This window comes from Lipotes vexillifer, unplaced genomic scaffold (genome assembly GCF_000442215.2).
Source record: "Lipotes vexillifer unplaced genomic scaffold, Lipotes_vexillifer_v1.1 scaffold1006, whole genome shotgun sequence".
In the NCBI taxonomy this organism is placed as follows: domain Eukaryota; kingdom Metazoa; phylum Chordata; class Mammalia; order Artiodactyla; family Lipotidae; genus Lipotes; species Lipotes vexillifer.
In genome coordinates, this window is record NW_006789838.1 from 245,265 (window position 1) to 268,396 (window position 23,132).

The following is a 23,132-nucleotide window of genomic DNA, read 5'->3' on the forward strand; positions in this document are numbered from 1 at the left end:
TTTCTACAGGCTTCATGCATCCCCTAACTTGCCTAATCCCATCTCATAACTGTGTTTGCGAAATCATTTTAATTAATCAGATTTTGCTTAAACCTCTTTGAAGATTAAGGAGCTACACAAAATAAGTCTTTGTCAATTGAAGACAGATAACAGAACAACTGAGCAAAGAGTGAGATTTCAGTAAATCTATCAGATGAACTTATTTCATGCCAGTTTGACTAGTTTGATTTCCACTGAATTGACTGGTTGTTTTACCAACATATAGATAGCTTAACGTATTAGGACATGTCTAAAATGACAGCTGGAAAAACTGGTTCTAAAGCAAAAGTAATTCAGACATTCACTTGACATCATAACTGGTTGTTTGAGTACAATTTACAAAAATGTATGGTGTGGCCAGAAAATTTAAAACCTGGTAAAATGATTTTGTGGGGAGATATAGCAACTATGCAAAGATAAAACTCTGTCAAAGTTTTAGTCAGCCAACCAGTTAATATCATTTCATGAAAGTAATAGGACTATTTAATTATATGTTTAACTGAATTGACCAGAAATACTGATATAATGTAACCTAGTTTCAATACCTTTCTTCAGGGTCCAATAGGCTAAATAAACAACTTTATCAGCTTCCCCTTGCCTTCTTAGGTTCTAAGATGGAAAGAGAGGGAAGCCCTTATTTAAGCAATTGTACAAATGTACAGTAGAATCTAACACACTGGTACAAACCCTACAAAGTTTTGGCTAGAATGAAACAAAGAACTCATTAGTATTTATCTCTCTGTCTTTTATTTTAGTATTTACCTTGATTAATCACAAAACATAAGCACTTTCAGAAACCACTTTAAGTGCTTTCCACAAGTGTGCCCAAAATATTGTACTGGGTACAATCACCATAGCAGCCCATTGTGAGAAGTTTTTCTTCAGTGTGTGAACTGCAATTTTGTGTTACCTACACCTTCTTGGTACTTGTCACACAAGATGATTGCAGTTAATACACAAGGTTTATGCAACCACAATCTAGGAATTCTTCCTCAGATCTCATTTTATATGCAAACCCCCTCTTTGAACTAATGTATAATAGACCCTCAAATCCTATGTTAAGGTGATTCCATCTCATGATAAGAATTATCTTTTGTAATGAAAATACTTTATCATTTTAGAAGTACTCTTGCATAAATTATTCCTGTTTATCCTTACAATTTCTTATTTTAAAGCATTTTACATATAATACATATAATAAACATTAATAAATGCTTTCTCAAACATCATTTTTACAAATATTAAATTTCCATCACATCAATTTTTCATAAAAAGGATAAACTGAAATTGTTATTCTTTCCTTTCTCCTGTTTCTTTGCCTTCTCTTCCATGGTGTGCTTTAGCAACCCTTCTGGCCATTTTTGTGCCATTTTTATTCCCAATCCTCATACACACTTATGAGCTTAGCATTTCTGCTCTCCCTGAGAGTAATGGCCAAGATTGTGATTCCTTTCCTCCTTCTTCCTATCATATCTCATATTCCTTGTGTACCTTACCTAACCTTTTTCATTGTTGTCTTGTCCAACTACCTCCCAAGGACTTCTCACATGCCATATTCATAAGAGTCCCTGAAACATGGTCTCTTCCTTTCTACTATGTCCCATTTCTCTTCCCCCAACACTAATTCAGTCTTGATTGAATGTTATCTTTGTTGACCAAACCTTCTCAATCTTTATCCTGATTCCCTTTTGTGAATTTTTTTTCATGTCTTTCCCAACTCTATTTTGCAAAATCTCTTCTCCAGAGGGATGTTGGGTATAAGGAGAGGGAAATATCAAGAATGACTCTCAGGTATTAGGGCTAAAGTTAGTGATGTCATACTGAGGTAGGAAATAGGTACTCAAATGTTTTTGCCTGGAGTTCTGGAGAGAGGCCTAAGCTACTGATAAAAAATTGGAAGGGATGAAGAGAGAAGAGGAGTTGGAACTCAGAGTATATAAAAAGATAATTTGGTGGAGGCATGGGGCATGGTTACCGGAAAGGTGCTCTCTTCCATTGAGAAAAGTGCAAAAGAGAAAAAAATATTTTCTGGTACAGAAATTTTGTAGCCACGGGGATAGAAAATGTGGGAACCTCTGCTCGAAGTTCCCTGGGTTTTTTTTAAAATGAAAATAAAGAAGGAGTTTTGAGGGTAAGGGGTTTGAGGAGACTGAGAAAAGTTTGAAATAGATTTTGAGGGAAAGGGGGAAAGGAGTTGATTAGGCTAGGCCCACAGACGTTCTCAAATTTTAGCATGCATCACAACCTACTGGAGGACTTGTTAAAACACCAAATGCGGGGCTCCAGCCCCAGAGTTTCAGATTCAGCAGGTCTGGGGCCCAAGAATTCACATTTCTAGCAAGTTTCTAGGTAATGCTAATGTTGCTGGTCAAGGAGGCCACACCTTGAGACCCACTGGTTTAGGGATATAGCGAGCAGTTGCCAGAAAATGTAAAAGAGCTCAGCTGAGTTTGAACACCAGTCCACAGGTTTTTGAAATTTTTCTCAAGTAGCTTTTAGCAGCCCAGGTGTGGAGAATCAGAGAAGGTAGCTGGCTGGATTGCTGGATGTGTGTTGAGCTGAAAATATGAAATGCGAGCAAATGAAATGAAACGCAAATGAAAAGCAGATTAAATGAAATGCCAGCACCTAGCTGGTACTCAATAAATGGTAGCTGCATTATAAAAAAGATGAGATAGCAAGTGTTGGCAAAGATGTGGAGAAAGGGAATCCTTGGGCACTGTTGGTGGGGATGTAAATCAGTACAGCCACTTTGGAAAACAGTGTGGAGGTTCCTCAACAAATCAAAAACAGAGCTACCATATGATCATGCAATCCCACTTCTGGGTATATATCCAAAAGAAGTGAAACCAGGATGTCAAAGAGATATCTGCACTCCCATATTTATTGCGGCATTATTCACAATAGCCAAGACATGGAAACAACCTAAGTGAACATCAATGGATGAATGGATAAAGATGTGATATTATATAATATGAAATATATGATATATAAAATATAGTATGTGATATATATATATATTCAGCCATGAGGAAGAAGGAAATCCTGCCATTTGTGACAAGATGGAAGGATCTTGAGAGCATTATGCTAAGTGAAATAAGTCAGACAAAGATGAATACTGTGTGATCTCACACATGGAATCTTCAAAAAGCTGAACTCACAGAAAAAGGGAGTAGAATGCTGGATACCAGGGGCTGGGGGGTGGAGGAAATGGGGAGATGTTGGTCAAACTGTACAAATTTCCGGTTACAAGATGAATAAGTTCTGGGGATCTAATGCACAGTATTGTGGTTATAGTTAACAATACTGTACTATATACCTGAAAGTTGCTAAGAGAGTAGAGCTTAAATGTTCTCCCCACAAAAAAGGAAAGGTAATTATGTGACGTGATGGAGGTGTCAGATAACACTGTGGTGGTAATCATATTGCAATATATATATGTATCAAATCAACACATTGTACACCTTAAACTTACACAATGCTACATGTCAATTATATCTCAGTAAAGCTGGAAAATTAGATAGATAGATAATTAGCTGCTTCTCTATGCCTATACAATGCCTTTGCTAGACTCTGCTGCCCCTCTGGGCTTCAAGTGACAGCCTGTTCTTGCCTTTTTTTTTTTTTTACTGAAAGCATACCAGGCAAGCCCTCAACTGTCATTATAGACAGATGACTTCCCAAATATTGCCATATAGGTCACTGTATTTCAGTTTACCCCACCAACGCACAAAAGTTTCCATATTAAACTAAGCGGGTAACTGTTGCCTTCTGAATGCTCCCCAGTTCCTTATCTGTACCTCTAATGCTAAATAAATGTTGTTGCCTTGTGGCTTCATTATGTACCTATTTTGTCCTATGTCCTCAAATGCAGGAATTATGTCTCACCTGTAAACACTGAAGTCCTGTGGTATAGGGGATCTTTGCTGCTTCTAGTCCCACTACTGAGTCAGCTCTCCCTAGATTCACACCAATGGCAGAGGCTATGCCTCAAACCAGACCGTATTTGGCCCGCCAATGAAAGCACACCACAGAGAGAGTGCTTGTCAGATCACGTGTTTAACTGTTGCCATGTTGTATGCACAGATGCACCTCATGCCTTTCTACATGTCATATGAGGATACGTTACCTTCTCAAATATAGAGAATATGTTATACTCTATATGTTAGCCTGAACCCAGACCACGACAACACTGGCTCCCCAAATCACATTATACAGTGGATACGAGGGACATGCTAATCTTCTCTGCGGTGTCCCAATTTTAATATAGATCCTGCTGGGCTGAGCACAAACTACATGTAAAGCACGGGGGCTGGCTGCTTCCTTTAAATCTGAACACAAAACCACTCCTCCACCCCCTACCAATCCCACTTATAACTCATGTTCAACTCATAAAACCCCTCAAATTTCGTGACTAAAGTGAATCTCTTATAAGCAAAATCTTAGCAGTTCAAGGCCCCTCAAACTTCACTATGTACAGTGTCTATATACAATGTCTCTATGTGTGAGACGGTGTGCTAAAAATAACTGAAGACCTAAGAGCATCTTTGAGGGGCTGCTTTAATGACTTCCAGTTATTAACATGGGAGAAGATGTCCAGGATAACATGGGGAAATTTTAAAATTTTTGTGGAGAACAAAGAGGAGCATTCAGTTAATTTCTAAATAGCATGCATATAGTCTTGTGGACACTGTATAGGGGCAGCTGTCACTGAGGTCACACCTGCCACTTAGTGCCTGCAGGGACTGCCCTCTAAATAACCCTGGGGAGGTGGTTATGCCTCTAATTACACCCTGTGAACCAAAGTCCCAGAAATCACACTATGAAAAGCCCCTCCTCAAATTACATCATTCACAAATGCAATAGAAACCATTACAATTTTGCTCTAAGTTAGCCCAATAAGGCCACTTTAACTGAGACAGTTTGAAATTGAGGTCATCTTCTCAGGAATTTGTTATGAAGTTGCTAAGCGGGATCAGTTTCCCAGAGCTGAAGTGAATTTTGCTGTTGTAACTTGAGTTGAGGCACATAGGACAGCTGGTGGTCTACCAAAAGGAAGGAAAAACATGCTCAACAGAATAAAAGCAGCTGTGAGGTTCCCAAACATGGAGTCTACCACATCTGGCACTGGCTGGACTTCCACATTATCTGGAAGTTTTCCAGGCTGCTGTCTTCTGATTTCATGGTCACTGGTGCTGAGCCTCCTGGAAATGGTTTCTCTGATCTTTAGAACCAGTAATTCCCATTCATATACAGGGTAGTTGATTACAGTTGTAAACAGCTTCTTCAAGATATAGGCACAGTCTCTAGAGATACTCTTACAAAAAGATTGCCAACACTTCCCTGTTGGAGACATCTGTCTCCACTTTGTAAACAAGACAGGTTACTTGGGCTAGGTTGGAGAAGAAGGTAAGCAGAATCCATAGCTGCCAGAATGCCTCGGCCACAGCAAAGGTTCTACAATTCTTTGGGAGGTGTGTCAGGTGAAAGGTCAGAATAGATGAATTAAACATGAATTTGTGAATGCTCTTGAAGGGGAGAGGTGGTTAGGAGAGTAGCTACCATTTTGAAAACATGGGATAAGCAAAGTAAATCACCAAAATAGTTACACGGCACTATGTATTTGTATACATCAAATACAAAAAGAGAGAAAGATTATACATATATATATGTATATATACGTATATATATGTATATATACACAAGTACATATACAAACGTGTATATATATATATATATATATATATATATATATATATATATATACTCTGCCCACGTGGCCAGTTTCACAGAGGAATGTCCCCTCTAACACCCCCAACCCCATCTGACCAATATTATCTCCTATATGTTAGCCTGTAGTAGATGGTTCCAGAGAATTCCTGTAACTGCACCTGTAGTGTAGTGTTGTTATAAGGCCAATTCTAGAAAAACAATGTAACTCTGAAGAGCAGTAACTGACAGTCATTTTCTCTTGATGGAGGAAGAAAAACATGTTGATGCTAGGTCATGCTTTCCCCTCAGTGTGGACATGAACTTTATGTAATCTGCACAAAATAAGATACTGTTCAGATGAAGATTACTGGGCTCATTTAGGAGTCCCCAATGTAATCACATTGAAAGAAGGGCTACCATCTTCAGGTCTCTTCTCATTTCTGCACAATCCCTCTATATTTCAAAACTCTTTACAACAACACACAGCACTAACCCACCATGGACCTATGGTCTTATAATCTGATTCAAAGATTTGGGAGCTAAAGCTAAAGTTGTCTCCAGTTTGATACTCCTTTGACCTTCCTGGCCTGCCAGACACAGGCCCATGAACTACGTAAAGTCCACAAATATCCCACCCAGGCTGCTTGGTGGGCTTCTTGTAAACTGCTCTGCACTTTGATCCTTCTCTATTGGGGCAAAAGGAGGGGAAAGGTAAAGTCTAAACTTTTACGATTGATACAAGTCCCTGTGCTCCATATTGTTTCTCTTGCTGGATGTGGAATATATTTTCTTTTAATCTTGCTCCACAAATATATTTTTGCTAGACCTCCAGTGCATAGAACTGAATTAATTATGATTTTCAGTTCATGATACTTCATCACTAGTTCATGAATTTATTTTCATTTATTTATCTATTTATATATCTACTTATAACTGAACACCAGTAAAATTACCATCCAAACCAGAACTAGAACATTAACAGTAATTTACCTGTGTTCTTCTCTCTTATCCAATCCCTCTATCTGCCTCACCAAAGGTAACCACTCAGGGCCACCACAAGCCCAACCATTAGAGCTTTTATGCAAATTAGAGAAAGATGCCCTTTCCCTAAGCATATTTTTTAGTTAAAATATCATTTATTTATCAAAAATAAAAACATCATTATGTTCAGCACAAATTATATAAATAAAGTTATTTCAAATTAGTATATAAAAATTAGAAAATTAGAAGTGATTTGAAGTTTTAATTATAGTTATTAGAAAATCAAATTCTTTATAATATAAAAATTTCTTTTAAAATAGCTACATCTTGCTTCCATGAAACTGAATATCATATGAGAATTTGAAAGCTTATTTACTCCAATATCTTGTTTTCAAAAGAAGTAGCCAATAGATTTTATAATCTTTCTAATATATTGTATTCCTTAAGTAATTTTAAATAAATTTTAATTTTGAGGTACTACATTCTTCACTGATGACCAATATTGGAAAATTAAATATATCCAGAGAGCCACAAAAATATTTAAAAGTGTATAGGCCAATCATACTAGGTATTAAAATACAATATGAGAGAGTTAGTTCCTTACACAATGATCTTCAAGCAATATCACATCCCTTACAATATTGATTGGTCAATTTCAACTATAAATTTTTTACATAATTTCAATAGTTCACAGTCTTTATAATTCATCAAATCACTAGTCATCTGGAACATTGAAAAGGCCATAGTATTAGTATATTTTGACTTGGTTCATCCTTTGGGGTATTTAGAGTTCCATGCTAACCCAGATAGAAATTTCCTTGTTTTAATGCTCATCTCAGAATTACATCCACAAACAGAAGACCAGATGACATACTGCTAGAGAGTAGACTAGCACTGAGCATCTACTCAATCCTCACTTTTAGCAAAGCCAGACCTGTTTTGGATATCTATCAAACAGGGCAGCAGAAAAGTTCTTCTACCAGGTATTCTCTTTATACTTTGCCTGGTAGTTTGGGCACTCAGAAGGACATACTGACTGTGTAGCCCATAGGCAATGCTTTTGGAAGAAAGCCTAGGTAAATCTCTGGAGTCAGCTTCTTTAAGACACCATGAGGTCATGAATTGAAATGAGGTATTTATCCAAGGCTACAAATGATAGCTTAGCCAAAGAAAGAACCCAAGTCATGATTAAGAGGGAAGCTATAGTGGACACTGATATAGCCCCACGATATTCACTCCTCAGTCTTCCAGAAATACGACCTCATCTTTTGCTTGATGATATACTTTGTCTAACTTTCAACCCATTTGATTTGATTGGAAATGACCTCCACTCTTAGTTCCAGGAGTAGCCTTTATTTGGCCAAATCAAATCAGCATATCCCTGGCCATAATGATTATCTCATGGATTGGCATGTGACTAAATCTGAACCAAAGAGAAGCCATGAGCCCTTTACTGATGTTTCTGAGAAGTAGAAGTACTTTCCTTTTCCATTGACTTTGGCTTTATGAGAATATGAAACTTGGGGCTGCTTCAGCCCTCTTGTTACCAAGAAAGGAGGCAACCTGGAAAAGCCAGCAGAGAGAAAAAGCAATGCCAAGATAGTCACAGAAATTGGCCCTAACATTATCACTTGAGCCTCTGTAACAAGCTACAATTGAAGCCATTATTACCCCTAGACTTCATTAGCATGAACCAATAAGTCCCTCCTTTCTTGTTTAAGCCATCTATGTTTGTAGCCAAACAAATCTTGATACGGAAGCCAAAAATCAAAGCTAGAAAAATAGTATGAAGTGGCAAGTCTCAGAGTTGAGTAAAACTATAAATGGGAAACAGCACCCTCAAAAATCAGAGCACAAACCAGGGGCTGGAAATACAAAATGGCACCTGGTTGCTGTAGGAGGTTGGATGGTGCCCCCCAAAATACATGTCCATCTCAACCTCAGAATGTGACTTATTTGGAATAAGGGTCTTCGTAGATGTTATGAAAGTAAGGATTTTGACATGAGATCATCCTGGATTAGGGTGGGCCCTAAATCTAATGATAAGTATTATAATAGACAGAAAAGAAGGAGACACAGAGGGAGACACAGGGGAGAAGACCATGTGGATATGGAGGCAGAGATTGGGGTTATGCAGCCATGAGCTAAGGAATGCCTGGAACCACCAGAAGCTCAAAAAGGCAAAGAAGGATTCTCCCATAGAGTCCCTGGAGGGAATGTGGCTTTGCTGTCACTTTGACTTCAGACTTCTAGCCAAACCAGAACTGTGAGAGAGTAAATTTGTGTTTTTCTAAGCCACCAATTTTGTGGTAATTTGTTACAGCGTCTCATAATGCAGATGCTATGGAAGACAGATGCAAGATATAAAATGTGTTACAAGGAGAATATCCATCACTGCTGGAAAAATGTCAAGACTGTGTGAATGAGGCATATTGGAGATAAAAACTAGATTGACCTCTAAGAGGAGCAGGGAAAGGATACAATGATCTCTTGGGTCACCCCATCCTGTTTCTGATCATTTAAAATATGAGACTGCTAAAAGTCTTGGTAAGCTTAGTCACTATTTTGAAAGGGCCACAGTGGTGATATTGTGCCATAGGCTCATGGGTATAGGTCTTCTCTGCCAGGAGTACAGCTGTGTATGATCATCCTTATCATTATACAGTACTTTCCAGATAAGATCATATCTTCCACCAGGTTTGTTTACCAGTTATATAGGATTTGATTGAATCAGGCTCTGAGGTAGAGGTGGCTGGAGTCAGAGTCTTGTTGGGACAAGAACAACCCCCATCACAATGTTAGATTCATTTTATTTTATGGGTAGAAAGCCACATTAGATCAAGGTTGTGAAACTAGGCAAAGGTAAAGGAACTTGAAGACTTGCTATTTCAAAGGCCCATATAGTCTTTCCCTCTTTTCAGTAAGTTGTTTACTATGGCTCTCAAAACAGAGAATTATGGAATGAATTGTTAGCAACTTGTAAATTTTGGAGGGAGGAACTATAGTTTCTCCATTCTGAGTTCTGTCTAATGCAAAAAATATATAGAATACGGTACATTGATAGTCAAAAGGGGATCAGAGAGTATCAACTTTATTAGTGAACAGGGAAAGTGCTCAATAACCTCCAAAACATATGACTTTCTCGCTAAAGCTAGATTAGAGAATGTAGCTGTAACTTGAGATCAAAACAGCATCTTTCTATTACCTTGCTGAAACTAGATTAGACCTGTCTTTGCAGAGAGTTGTATCTATATGGCAGATCCTGGCTTACAAAGTCATTTCTAAGGACCACAGGTCTGCTTTACACATATAGTTACCAGCAATAGAACAAACAAAAGTGTGTGTGTGTGTGTGTGTGTGTGTGTGTGTGTGTGTGTGAGAGAGAGAGAGAGAGAGAGAGAGAGAGAGATGCTGACCAAGTTTCCATATAGAAGGTGGCATGTTATAGGCCCTGCATACATGGGAGCAGGTAACTGCTTACACATTTACCAATCCATGAGTAAGGCAGTTAAAGGGAAAAAGCGAGAAAGAGTAATATTAATTCTGTTTTGGAATTATTGTTACTTTACCCATTTGTTGAGTGTGGCTCAACAGATGTCAAGCAATCACCAATCATACTAGCTATTCTTCCTTCATTAGGCAGAACCAAGTAATGAATGGACAGAATAAATGGGGCAGAATCTCCTTCCTCTAAACTATCTTTGAAAGGTAGAAGAGTTGATAGAAGTTCTGTCTTCCATGGCCTGGGGAATGGGGAGGAAGTGTTTTCTTATAGTACCATTGAATGGATTCCAGGAAGTGATAAACATTTCTGATTTACATGGGAGTTTCTCACTGTAGATCCCCTGGGACATTTTGTCATAAGACATCTTGGCTGGGCTTTGGCCAAGGAATGTCACTGGAACATACTAAATCATTATTTTATCTTAATTAGAATGGGTTTATCATCACCACTTAAAAGCAGTATCGTAAAGACCTTAAATATTAAATGTTCAAAGATCCATGCTCCATGAAGTTTATCCATGAAGATTAATAGTAATAAGTAGAATGATCAGATATTGTGTAGAGACCACAGTTAAGTGGTCCTTTATCAGAAGTGTAGCACTCCATTTTTCTTTAGAGGGGAAGAGAAGTGCTTGATGAACTGGGGTCAATAAACTGGCAGAAAGCTTTGATGCCTGAAGATACTATATAAATTTGGCAGGAAAACAGACACTGGGCATCAAATCAGTCACTCAGCTCTATTCACAATGCAGGAAACTTTTCTCTTCATTATGTCCAAAATTACTTCCAAATTCTAGGTACAGAGGGTCACATAAGGCAAGACTTGGCGGAAATGTAATAATTGCTAAAATGTGTGCCGTATGCAACTCTTAAGGTAGAACAGGGTGTTCCTTCTTGCCAAACAGATATATTCACCTTCCACGTCTTTCATGATCATATAGATATCATATAGATTGACACTAGAAGTGGTCTGGCCCCCACCATAGGAGTGCCTTGGTGATCTTTGCCAAGAACAAAAATTTAATGAAATATTCCTGGACTACCACTGACTCACAGCCACTTTCTGAGGTTTCTATCCATGTCATCTGATCTCTTAACTTCTAGACCACTTCTAGGGAGCCTGGGCCTTTGGGCACCTTTTAAAAACATTCAATCTTATCTAAATAAGGAAGGGTGACAGGTGCAAGATGACTTTCCAGAGAAGTTTCTATGTATAAAAATAGTATTTGGGGAGCAGGACTTTTGGAATGAGTCCAGCTTACCCTCTCCCCAGCCAAACAACAATTTAAGTGATGAAAATTATTTTAAAAATAATTCAAAGTCACTGGAAAATTTCCTAAGGGCTACAGAAAATGGAAAAAACATTCATCCAAGAATATCTACTAAAACTCAGCAGGAACAGTAAGTCTGTGACCTTTGAGCCACAATTCACTCTATTACTCTCTCTCCTCTCCCAGCTCATGTTATGGAAGTCTACCCTGGGCATGTGCAGCCAAGAAGTTAGGGGTTCCTTCTCCCCCAGTTTCTAGTTTGGGGATACAATTTCACCCAGAATGGTGAGGTTGCTGTTGTTTCTCATACCTTCTAGCAACATGTTACAGAAACTATTCCAGCCAGGCATGGCATATAGGATGGTTCTCTCTTTAGCTACCCATCGTTCACTTGTAGGGTGTAAGCTCTACTCTAGGTGTAGGAGGCCAATAATACTGCCCCCAACCACCTCTGCCACAGCTGGCTCATAATGCAGAGATTTCATGCAGGGAGGGGTAAGCTAAGAAGACTAGAAGCTACCACCTTCCTCCAGTGTCCATCTTATAGAGGGGGAGGGTCACCCTGGGTTTGAAATCAAAGTATGTTCTCTAGCCATAGTGGAATTAAATTAGAACTCAATAACAATAAATTTTGGGAAATTCACAAATATGTGGAAATTAAACAACATATTAGTAAATAACCAATGGGTCAAAGAAGAATCATGAGAATTTGAAAAGTACTTTCAGAGGAATGAAAATTAAGACACAACATACCAAAATATTCTCTAACACCATACACAAGAATAAACTCAAAGTGGATTAAAGACCTAAATATAATACCGGATACTATAAAACTTAGAGGAAAACATAGGCAGAACATTCTCTGACATAAATCGCAGCAAGATCTTTTTTGATCTACCTCCTAGAGTAATGAAAATAAAAACAAAATAAACAAATGGGACCTAATTAAACTTAAAAGCTTTTGCACAGCAAAGGAAACAATAAACAAAATGAAAAGACAACCCACAGAATGGGAGAAAATATTTGCAAATGAAGCAACTGACAAGGGATTAACCTCCAAAATATGAAAACAGCTAATGCAGCTCAATATCAAAACAAACAACCCAATCCAAAAATGGGTGGAAGACTTAAACAGACATTTCTCCAAAGAAGACATACAAATGGCCAAGAGGCACATGAAAAGATGCTCAACACCACTAATTATTAGAGAAATGCAAATCAAAACTACAATGAGGTATCACCTCACACTGGTCAGAATGGCCATCATCAAAAAAATCTACAAACCATAAATGCTAGAGAGGGTGTGCAGAAAAGGGAACCCTCTTGCACTGTTGGTGGGAATGTAAATTGGTACAGCCACTATGGAGAACAGTAAGGAGGTTCCTTAAAAAACTAAAAATAGAGCTACCATATGATCCAGCAATCCCACTCCTGGGCATATATCCAGAGAAAAATCATAATTTGAAAAGATACATGTACCCCAATGTTCAATGCAACATTATTTACAATAGCCAGGACGTGGAAGCAACCTAAATGTCCTTCAACAGAGGAATGGATAAAGAAGATGTGGTACATATATACAATGAAATATTACTCAGCCATGAAAAGAATGAAATAATGGCATTTGCAGTGACATGGATGTACCTAGAGATTGTCATATTGAATGAAGTAAGTCAGATAGAGAAAGATAAATATAATACTGTATTGCTTATATGTGGAATCTAAAAAAATGGTACAAATGAACCTATTTACAAACCAGAAATACAGTCACAGATGTAGAAAACAAACTTATGGTTATCAAAGGGGAAAGGAGGGAGGAACAAATTGGGAGATTGGGATTGACATATACACACTACTATATATAGAGAATAGATAACTAATAAGGACCTACTGTATAGCACAGGGAACTCTACTCAATACTCTGTAATGACCTACATGGGAATAGAATCTAAAAAAGAATGGATATATGTATATGTACAACTGATTCACTTTGCTGTACAGCAGAAACTAACACAACATTGTAAATCAACTATACTCCAATAAAGTCCAGTGCAGTAAAGTCCCCTGTCCAGTGCAGGGGACACAGGTTCGATCCCTGGTTCAAGAAGATCCCACATGCTGCGGAGCAACTAAGCCCATGCGCCACAACTACTGAGCCTGTACTCTAGAGCCAGTGAGCCACAACTACTGAAGCCCACATGCCTAGAGCCCGTGCTCTGCAACAAGAGAAGCCACCGCAATGAGAAGCCCACACACCACAACAAAGAGTAGCCCCCGCTTGCCGCAACTAGAGAAAGCCCACGAGCAGCAACGAAGACCCAACACAGCCAAAAAAAAAAAAAAAATTAAAAATACAAAAAATTAATATCAACAAATTAACAAACTAGGACATTTCCTCAACCTAAAAAGGGCACCTACAAAAACCCCACATCTATCATCATACCTAAAGACTGAAAGAATGAAAGCTTTCCCTGTAAGGTCAGGAGCAAGACCAAAAAATGTCTAGTCTCACTACTTCTGTTTGACATTATACTGGAGATTCTAGCCAGGGAAATTAGGCAAGAAAAAGAGAAAAAATGGCATACAGAATGGAAAGGAAGAAGTAAAACTATCTTTACTTTCAGATGGCATGATCTTGTATGTGTGATTTTGCAATCAAACTTCAGAATAACAGATCCTGTGGTATCTGTAGATTTCCAGAGGCCTCCAATAATCTTCATTTCATGATCCCATGAGGTTTTGCCTTTATATTTCTAAGATGGCTTTCACTACCAGTAGCTTCTTCTCTTGTGCTTAAAAGCCAACAATGGAATAACCAGACAAAGAATTCATATCATGGCCAAACTCATAATATAAAGGTCAGAGCTGAGGAAGTGGTGCTGAAATTAGATGTTGATGAAACTGTTGGGAAAGATAGGCTACAAGGTCAGAAACCAGTAAGATCAGGAATAAATTGGCAAGCAGAGATTGTGAGGCAGGTTAGGGCATGTAGTTCAGGATAGAGTGAAAAAGGTGTAGATATCAGAGACCTGGTTTTACATGAAGCCAATTGGCATGGTGGGGGGAAAGGCCTGATGACTTACAAGAGAAAGGCCTGAGCCTTGACCATGTGACCTTTTGCCTGTAGAGATCCAACCTTTCATGAAAGTTTACCCAATGTTCTACTAGTCTCTCCTCCTCCTGGCCTAAGAGAGTTGCTCCCTTCTACTTAATTCCTTCATGACAATCTGTCCTGGCAAAAGTAGGTATGGAAGTTGGGCATAAATATAGTTCAGGCAGTGCTGGGCTCTCACTGATGTCTAGAGAAGCTCCAGTATCTGAGAAACTGGAGGGGTTAAGCCTGAAGAATGACGTGAAGATTTCTGTTCTCCTACATAGTCCCCCCCCCTACTTAAAGATTAATGTTTCTATGAATACCACACAAAACCCTACTAAACAACTTGAATATTGGGATGAATAGTATAGGCCCTGGCTCTGAAGGGCCTCAGGGTCTACTGGGAGTGGGAAATTATTCAAAGCAGTTAATGAATCACAAGCTTTGTTAGCCCAGTCAACCTGAATCACATATTGGCTTTCATCAGTATATAACTGAAAGGCATTTCTGAGTTTCAAGCAAAGTAGTAGCCCTCACCTATCTTGGAAAGTGAGAGACCAGAGAAATAAAATTCCCCTCTCCCATTACCAAGGGGTTACACTGCATCCACAAATCTGTTTATTCCTCAGCAAAAGTGAGATAATACCCTTACCTCAACCATTACTTCACAGGGTTGTCTTGAAAATTCAATAAGATTATGTATGTAAAGCCTTCCCTACCCACCCCTGCCAACATAAATCCATTTGACTATTCTTGTGCCCCATGCAATGGGACTTGTAAACAGGGCAAAAAGACGTTCCCTAAACATTGAAGAATGTTGAACAAATCTCATGTCTAAGATCCTATGGTTGGGGGACTTCCCTGGTGGTCCAGTGGTTAAGACTCTGCGTTCCCAATGCAGGGGGCCCAGGTTTGATCCCTGGTCAAGGAACTATATCCCACATACCACAACTAAGAGTTTGCATGCTGCAATTAAAAAAGATTCCGCATGCCGCAACTAAGACCTGGCGCAGCCAAATTAAAAAAAAAAAAAAAAAAAATCCTATGGTTGGGGGGGAAGATAATATTTGTTTAATACACAGTGCTTCCTTTCTACTAGAAGAACTATATGAATCAAACTACAAATTTTAAAAATCCAACTAATAATCGAAGCCAAAAGTTACACCTAATGAAATGAATGCCCTTTAAACAGCAAAGACTAAGTTTGTTTGATGCTCCTATCCTCACTGTAAGATTCTTCCTGTTTTTGGCCTTAAAAATAATAGTGGATGGCATATATTCACTGACAGGCCTACCAAGATCAGGGCTTTAAGAGTGGTATGCCCCCAGTACAGGCAGTAAAGGAGTGACTTTTCTGTAGAGAACTTAAAGGAAACTGACTGAAACTTGATATGCCTTTTATCACCATGACCTGCAAATCCTAAATAAAATCAGTGATAAAATACTCCTCCACTTCGAGGTAGTCTCCTCCTACCCCCTCACTCTTGATTCACCACTGTACTCACTATATTCCAGGAACTTCACAAGCATTACCTCATTAATCCTCACAACAACACCGTGAAGTAATTACCTTCATTTTACAAAGGAGGAACACTGAAGCACAGAAAGGGTAACTCATGCAAGGTCAAAAAGACAGTGAATGGTGTAGGCTTACGTCAATGTAAAGAAGAACTTTACAAAAATAGAGCTGAATAATTGGTACTAGAATTCGAGCCAATGTTTATGTGAGTTCATATTCCATATTTTAACTACTACAAAATACTAACATTGTAGAAAAAGAGTCTGTCTAAGACTTTGAACAGCTTTCTCTGGCATAGGGACTAGAATTGTCTGGAAAGAATTGTCTGTCAAGAATGTGACAGAAAGAGCACTGGACTTAGAGGCAACCAGGTCAAGGCTGGATCCTGACTCTACCACCAACTAGCTGTGTGATCCTGGGCAATTCATTTAACATCAGTGAGCCTCACTTTCCACACTGGAAACTTGTACCTGCTTCACAGTGAGGATTAAATGACTTGGCATATAGGAAAGTGCCTGGCACATAACAGGCATTCAACAAATGCTAGTTTCCTTCCTTAGCATTAAGGCCAAAGAAAATTACCTAGGGATATACCCAAAGTCCAAATTTATAATTGGTTGTACTCCTCTGTAAAAAAAAGCCCCATTCCTTTTACCTCAATTTCTATCCCACTTGCACCAACCCAGTGGAGTTAACCCTGCCATTCTACATCAGAGTCAGAAACTTCACCTTGAGGAAGTAGATGGTTGTATTAGTATGTCTTGAGCTACAAGTCACAGAAAAGCCAACATAAACCAACTTAAATAATAAGAGAAAATTTTATCTCACTTGACTGGAAATCCAAACACGGTATGGACTCTGGGCATGGTACAATCAGGTCCCCAGTTCTCTCTCTCTCTAATTTTCTCAACTCAACCTTCCTCTGTGTGTGTCCACTTTGAGCACAGGCTGGCTTCCTTCACAGTCACAAGGTGACTGCCTAAAGCTACTGGGGAAATACATTTCCTTGTTCATGTTCAATGACAGAGAGAGAAAAATCTTTCTCCTGATCATAAAATAAAGAGTACTTCCCTTCAAACTGATTGAATGAAAGCCACAACCCTACTCCTGTGTCAGTAATAGTTGCTAGGTGTATGTCATGCATTTATTAGCTTAATTTTTATTTCTGAGCCAATCACTTGGAAGGAGGTTTGCATTACCTTTATTGACTGAAATAATCAAGACCCATTCCTAGAGCTAAGGACAAGCTCACCTTCCCCTGAGTCACTTGGGTAAGTGTGATTGGGGAGTGGATGATGGACATCTGAATAAAGTCAGGAGTCTGTTATAAAATCTGAAAAGGGAGAGTGAGTGCTAGGTAGCCATCCAAATATGTCCACTACAATGATGCTATCATATAAATGCAGGTGTTTCTCTCTTCCTCACCCCCTACACAGACTCTTCAAAGTCACCTACCAAAAGCATCAGTACCTAGTTTTCCAAAGAAAATCTAAGTATAAGATCAAAAACAAAGAATTACAATATTAACCCCAAAGTAGCAGGCTATCTGGAAAAAAATGGTAGGCTTATTCTTATTCTGTGAACATCTGAATGGGTGCCTAGGCTGAGATGAAAATTCCAAGGAATCCTGATTCAATATAAGGAAGAACTTACTAAGAACTAGGGCTGACTATAAGTGAAATGGCCTGTTTCACAAGTTAGTGAGCTCCCTGTCATAAGAAGTATCTAAGAACCTGCTGAATGGCCTCTAGGTATGGCTACCGTAGAGGATATTTCTTTACCAGGTAAGGGGCTAGAAGAAATGACTGCAAAGATTACTTCTAACTCTTTTATGTTATAATTCTATGATGGATCTGTGATTTAGCTCAAAATAAATGACAAACACCTTTCATCAAACTAATGAAGGCATATTGTGAGAGACAAGGCCTGTCAATGAGATAGATTAGATTCAGATTTGATGGACAACCAGTCAATGAGATAGACACATCTGCACAATGGAGATGGACAGTGAAGATACTATTGATGAATCCCTAGCAGTGTCCAACTCAATGAACTAGATAGTTTGTCTTTGGGGAAGGGGAATTTAGAGGATGACTCCTTACCTCATCCTGTTTGTCCTTCGATTTGCTTCTAAATAGAAAGCAAATGACTATGCCAATCACAAAATTCTCCTGAAGCTTGAGGCACTATGTACTCAAATGATTTTCCTTTCTTTGACATACTATGTGTGCATCTTAGATCTTCATCTGCAGGGTTGAATCTACATTCTCAAGTAAATGGGTATGAGTTGCCATCTTCATTTAGCAAAGTAGGGGTTATTTTCTACCATATTTCTTTCTAAACCTATTGCTCAAATAACTTTAGTGATCTTAGTTCCCACTGTTCATTCCACTCATTTGAAGCAGAAGTCTCAGATTAAGGCTAAATTGCACTTATCCTAGGATGGAAGTCTATCTGGAAACATTGGGAGAATGGTTTGAAGTACCTGCTGGGTTCTACCTGTATGGGAGACAAAAGAAAGAGCTGACCTTAAGGGTTTAAATCTACCATTGTACTATGTGTTCTACCTATGTACATTCATCTCTCTCTCTTTTCTTGCCTTATTAAGCATTTTAAAATGATTTCTCTTTACCTTCTATCAGTTTGTTAGTTATTATTTTTCTTAACGCTACTCAATGCTAGAGTAGTGGTACTCAGAGTGTGGTCTACAGTTCTTGAGACTCTTTCAGGGTCCACAGGGTCGAGACTCTTTCAGGGGTCCACAGGGTCAAGACTCTTTTCATAATAATTCTAAAAAGTCATTTTTCTTTTTCACTGTGTTGACATTTGCACCGATGGTACAAAACAATAGTGGGCAAAACTACCAATCAGGGCAGTAGCACCAAACTGCACTAGTTAGTCATTGTATTATTCACCACCATGCCCTTGAAGGGGGAAAAAGTTTTCACTCAAGTATGTCCTTGATGAAGCAGTTAGTTTTTTAAAATATCAACCCTTGAGTGCACATTTTTCTTAATATTCCATGTGACAAAATGGGAAGTGTACATAAAGTATTTCTGATGTATGTTAAAGCAAAATAGTTGAATCGAGAAAAAGCACTTTGCATTTGTTTGAGTTGTAAGTCAAACTAGCCTTGTTTTTCTTTCCTTCCAGTTTTATTGAAATATAATTGACATACAGCACCGTATAAGTTTAAGGTGTGTGGCATAATGATTTGACTTAACGTACATCATCAAATGATTACCACAATGAGTTTAGTGAACATCCGTTTACTATGGGTGGGTTTATTCTGGGCTCTCTATTGTGTTCCATTGATCTACTTATCTGTTTTTGTGCCACTACCATACAGTTTTGATTACTGTAGCTTTGTAGTATAGTTTAAAATGAGAGAGCATGATACCTCCAGCTTTGTTCTTCTTTCTTCAGGTTGCTTTATCTACTTGGGCTCTTCTGCAGTTCCATACAAATGTTAGGATTATTTGTCTCAGTTCTGTGAAAAGTGTCATTGGTATTTTGACAGGGGTTGCATTAAGTCTGTGGATTGCTTTAAGTCTGTGGATTGCTTTGGATAGTATGAACATTTTAACAATATTAGTTCTTCCAATCCATGAACGTAGTATATCTTTCCATTTCTTTGCGTCACCTTCAATTTCTTTCATCAATTTCTTATAGTTTTCAGAGTACAAGTCGTTCACTTCCTTGGTTAAATTTATTTCTAGGTATTTTATTCTTTTTGATGCAATTATAAATGGAATTTTAAAAATGTCTGTTTTTTATAGTTTGTTATTAGTGTATAGAAACACAACAGATTTCTGTATATTTATTTTGTATCCTGCAACTTTACTGCATTCATTTATTAGTTCTAACAGTTTTTTGGTGGAGTCTTTAGAGTTTTCTATATATAGTATCATATCATCTGCCAAGAGTGACAGTTTTAATTCTTCCTTTCCAATTTGGATGCCTTTTATCTCTTTTTACTTTCTGTTTGCTGTGGCTAGGACTTCCAATACCATGTTGAATAAAAGTGGCAAGAGTGGGCATCCTTGTCTTCTTCCTAATCTTAAAGGTAAAATTTTAATCTTTTTACTCTTGAGTATTATGTTAGCTGTGGGTTTTTCATATATGGCCTTAGTTATGTTGAGGTACATTCTCTCTATACCCACTTTGTTGAGAGTTTTTATCATAAATGGATGTTGAATTTTGTCAAGTGCTTTTTCTGCATCTATTGAGATGATCATATGATTTTTATCCTTTATTTTGTTAATGTGGTGTACCACATCAATTGATTTGCAGATATTAAGCCACCTTTGCATCCCTGGAATAAATCCCATTTGATCATGGCCTATGATCCTTTTAATGAATTGTTGAATTCAGTTTGCTAATATTTTTGGAGAATTTTTGCATTTATGTTCATCAGAGTTATTGGCCTGTACATTTTTTTTTGTAGTGCCTTTATCTCGTTTTGCTCTCAGGGTAATGTTGGCCACAGAGAATGAGTTTGGGAGTGTTCCTTTCTCTTCAAATTTCTGTAGTAATTTGATGAGGATAGGTATTAACTTTTCTTTAGATGTTTGGTAGAATTCACCTGTGAGGTCAAGTGATCCTGGACTTTGTTTGCTGAGAGTTCGTTTATTACTGATTCAATTTCACTACTAGTGATTGGTCTACTCAGATTTTCTATTTTTTCTTGATTCAGTCTTGGAAGATTGTATGCGTCTTGAAATTTATCGAGTTATTCTAGGTTGTCCAACTTGTTGGTGTATAATTGTTTGTATTATTCTCTTATGATCCTTTGTATGTCTGAGGTGTCAGTTGTAACCTCTCCTCTTTCATTTCTGATTTCATTTATTTGGGCCCTCTTTTTTTCCTTGATGAGTCTGACTAAAGGTTTATAAATTTGTTTACCTTTTCAAAGAACCAGTTCTTAGTTTAAATAATAGTTTCTATTTTTTAGTCTTTATTTCCACTCTAATCTTTATTATTCCCTTCCTTCTATTAACATTGAATTTTGTTTGTTCTTCTTTTTCTAGTTCCTTTAGGTATAAGGTCAGATTCATTATTTGAGATTTTTCTTGTTTCCTGAGGGAGGCCTGTATCACTATAGATTTTCCTCTTAGAAGTGCTTTTGCTTCAACTGATTTTGAACAGTTGTCTTTCCATTTTTATTTGTCTCAAGGTATTCTTTTTATTTTTTCTTTGATGTCTTCATTGACATATTGCTTTCTTAGTAGCATATTGCTTAGCCTCCATGTATTTTTGTTTTTTCCAGTTTTCTTCTTGTAGTTGATTTCCAGTTTCATATCTTTGAGGTCAGAAAAGATACCTGATGTGATTTCAATCTTGTTAAATTTATTAAGATTTGTTTTGTAGCCTAACATGTGATCTATATTAGAGAATGTTCCATGTGCACTTGAAAAGAATGTGTACTCTGATGTTTTGAGGTGGAATGTTCTGCACATATCTATTAAGTCTATCTGATCTAATGTATCTGTTTAGGCTGATGTTTCCTCATTGATTTTCTGCCTGGATGATATATCCATTGATGTAAGTGGGGGTGTTAAAGTCCACTACTGTTATTGCATTATTATCAATATCTCCCTCTATGTCTGTTAATATTTGCTTTATGTATTTAGGTACTCCTATGTTGGGTGAATATTTAAAAGTGTTATATCCTCTTTTTGAATTGATCCTTTTATGTAATGCCCTTCTTTGTCTCTTGTTACTGTCTTGTTTTCAAGTCTATTTTGTCTGATATACGTATTGCTAATCCAGCTTTCTTTTTCTTTCCATTTTCATGGAATATCTTTTTCCATTCCCTCACTTTTAGTCTGTGTCTTTAGATCTGAAGTGAATATCTGGTAGGCAATATGCATATATATCTTGTTTTATTTTTATCCATTCAGCTTTTGATTCAAGCATTTAGTCCATTTACATTTAAAGTAATTATTGATAGATATGTACTTATCGCCATTTGTTAATTGTTTTCTGGTTGTTTTTGTAGTTCTTCTCTGTTTTTCTTTTCTTATTCTCTTCCCTTGCAATTTGATGATTTCCTTTAGTGTTCTATTTGTATCATTTTCTCTTAATTTTTTTGGTATTTGTTATAGGTTTTTGGTTTGTGGTTACCATGAGGTTTATATATAACAGCTTATGTACATGGCAGTTCACTTTAAGTTGATGGTCACTTAAGTTTGAGCACATTCTAAAAACACTACATCTAAACTCTCCTTCCCCCATTTTATGTTTCTGACATCATATTTTACATCTTTTTATTTAGTATATTGCATAATTAATAATTTTGTATATAGATGAACTTACTACTTTTGTCTCCTCCTTCATAGTAGCTCTATAGTGGTTGATTCACTATCTTTACGATTTGTTTGTCTTTACCAGTGAGTTTTTTTCTTTCATAATTTTCTTGTTTCTAGGTATAGACTTTTCTTTTCCATTTAAAGAAGTCCCTTTAACATTTCTCATAATGCTGGTTTAGTGGTGATGAACTCTTTTAGCTTTTGCTTGTCTAGGAAACTCTTCATCTCTCTTTCAATTCTGTATGAAAATCTTGCCAGTTAGAGTATTCTTGGTTGTAAGTTTTTTCCCTTCAGTAGTTTGAATATATCATGCCAGTCCCTTCTGGTCTGTAAAGCTTCTGCTGGAAAATCAGCTGATAATCTTATGGAAGTTCCCTCGTATGTAACTATTTGTTTTTCTCTTGTTGCTGTTAAGATTCTCTCTTTGTCTTTAAATTTTGACATTTTAATTATAATGTGTCTTGGTGTGGATCTCTTTGGGTTCCTTTCATTTGAGACTCTCTGTGTTTCCTGGACTTGGATTTCTGTTTCCTTCTCCAGGATAGAGAAGTTTACAGCCAAATAGGTTTTGTGTTCCTTTCTCTGTCTCTTCTCCTTCTGGGTACCCTATAATGTGAATGTTAGTACACATGATGTTGTTGCATAGGTCCCTTAAACTATCCTCGTTTTTTAAATTCTTTTTTTTTCTTTTTGCTGTTTTA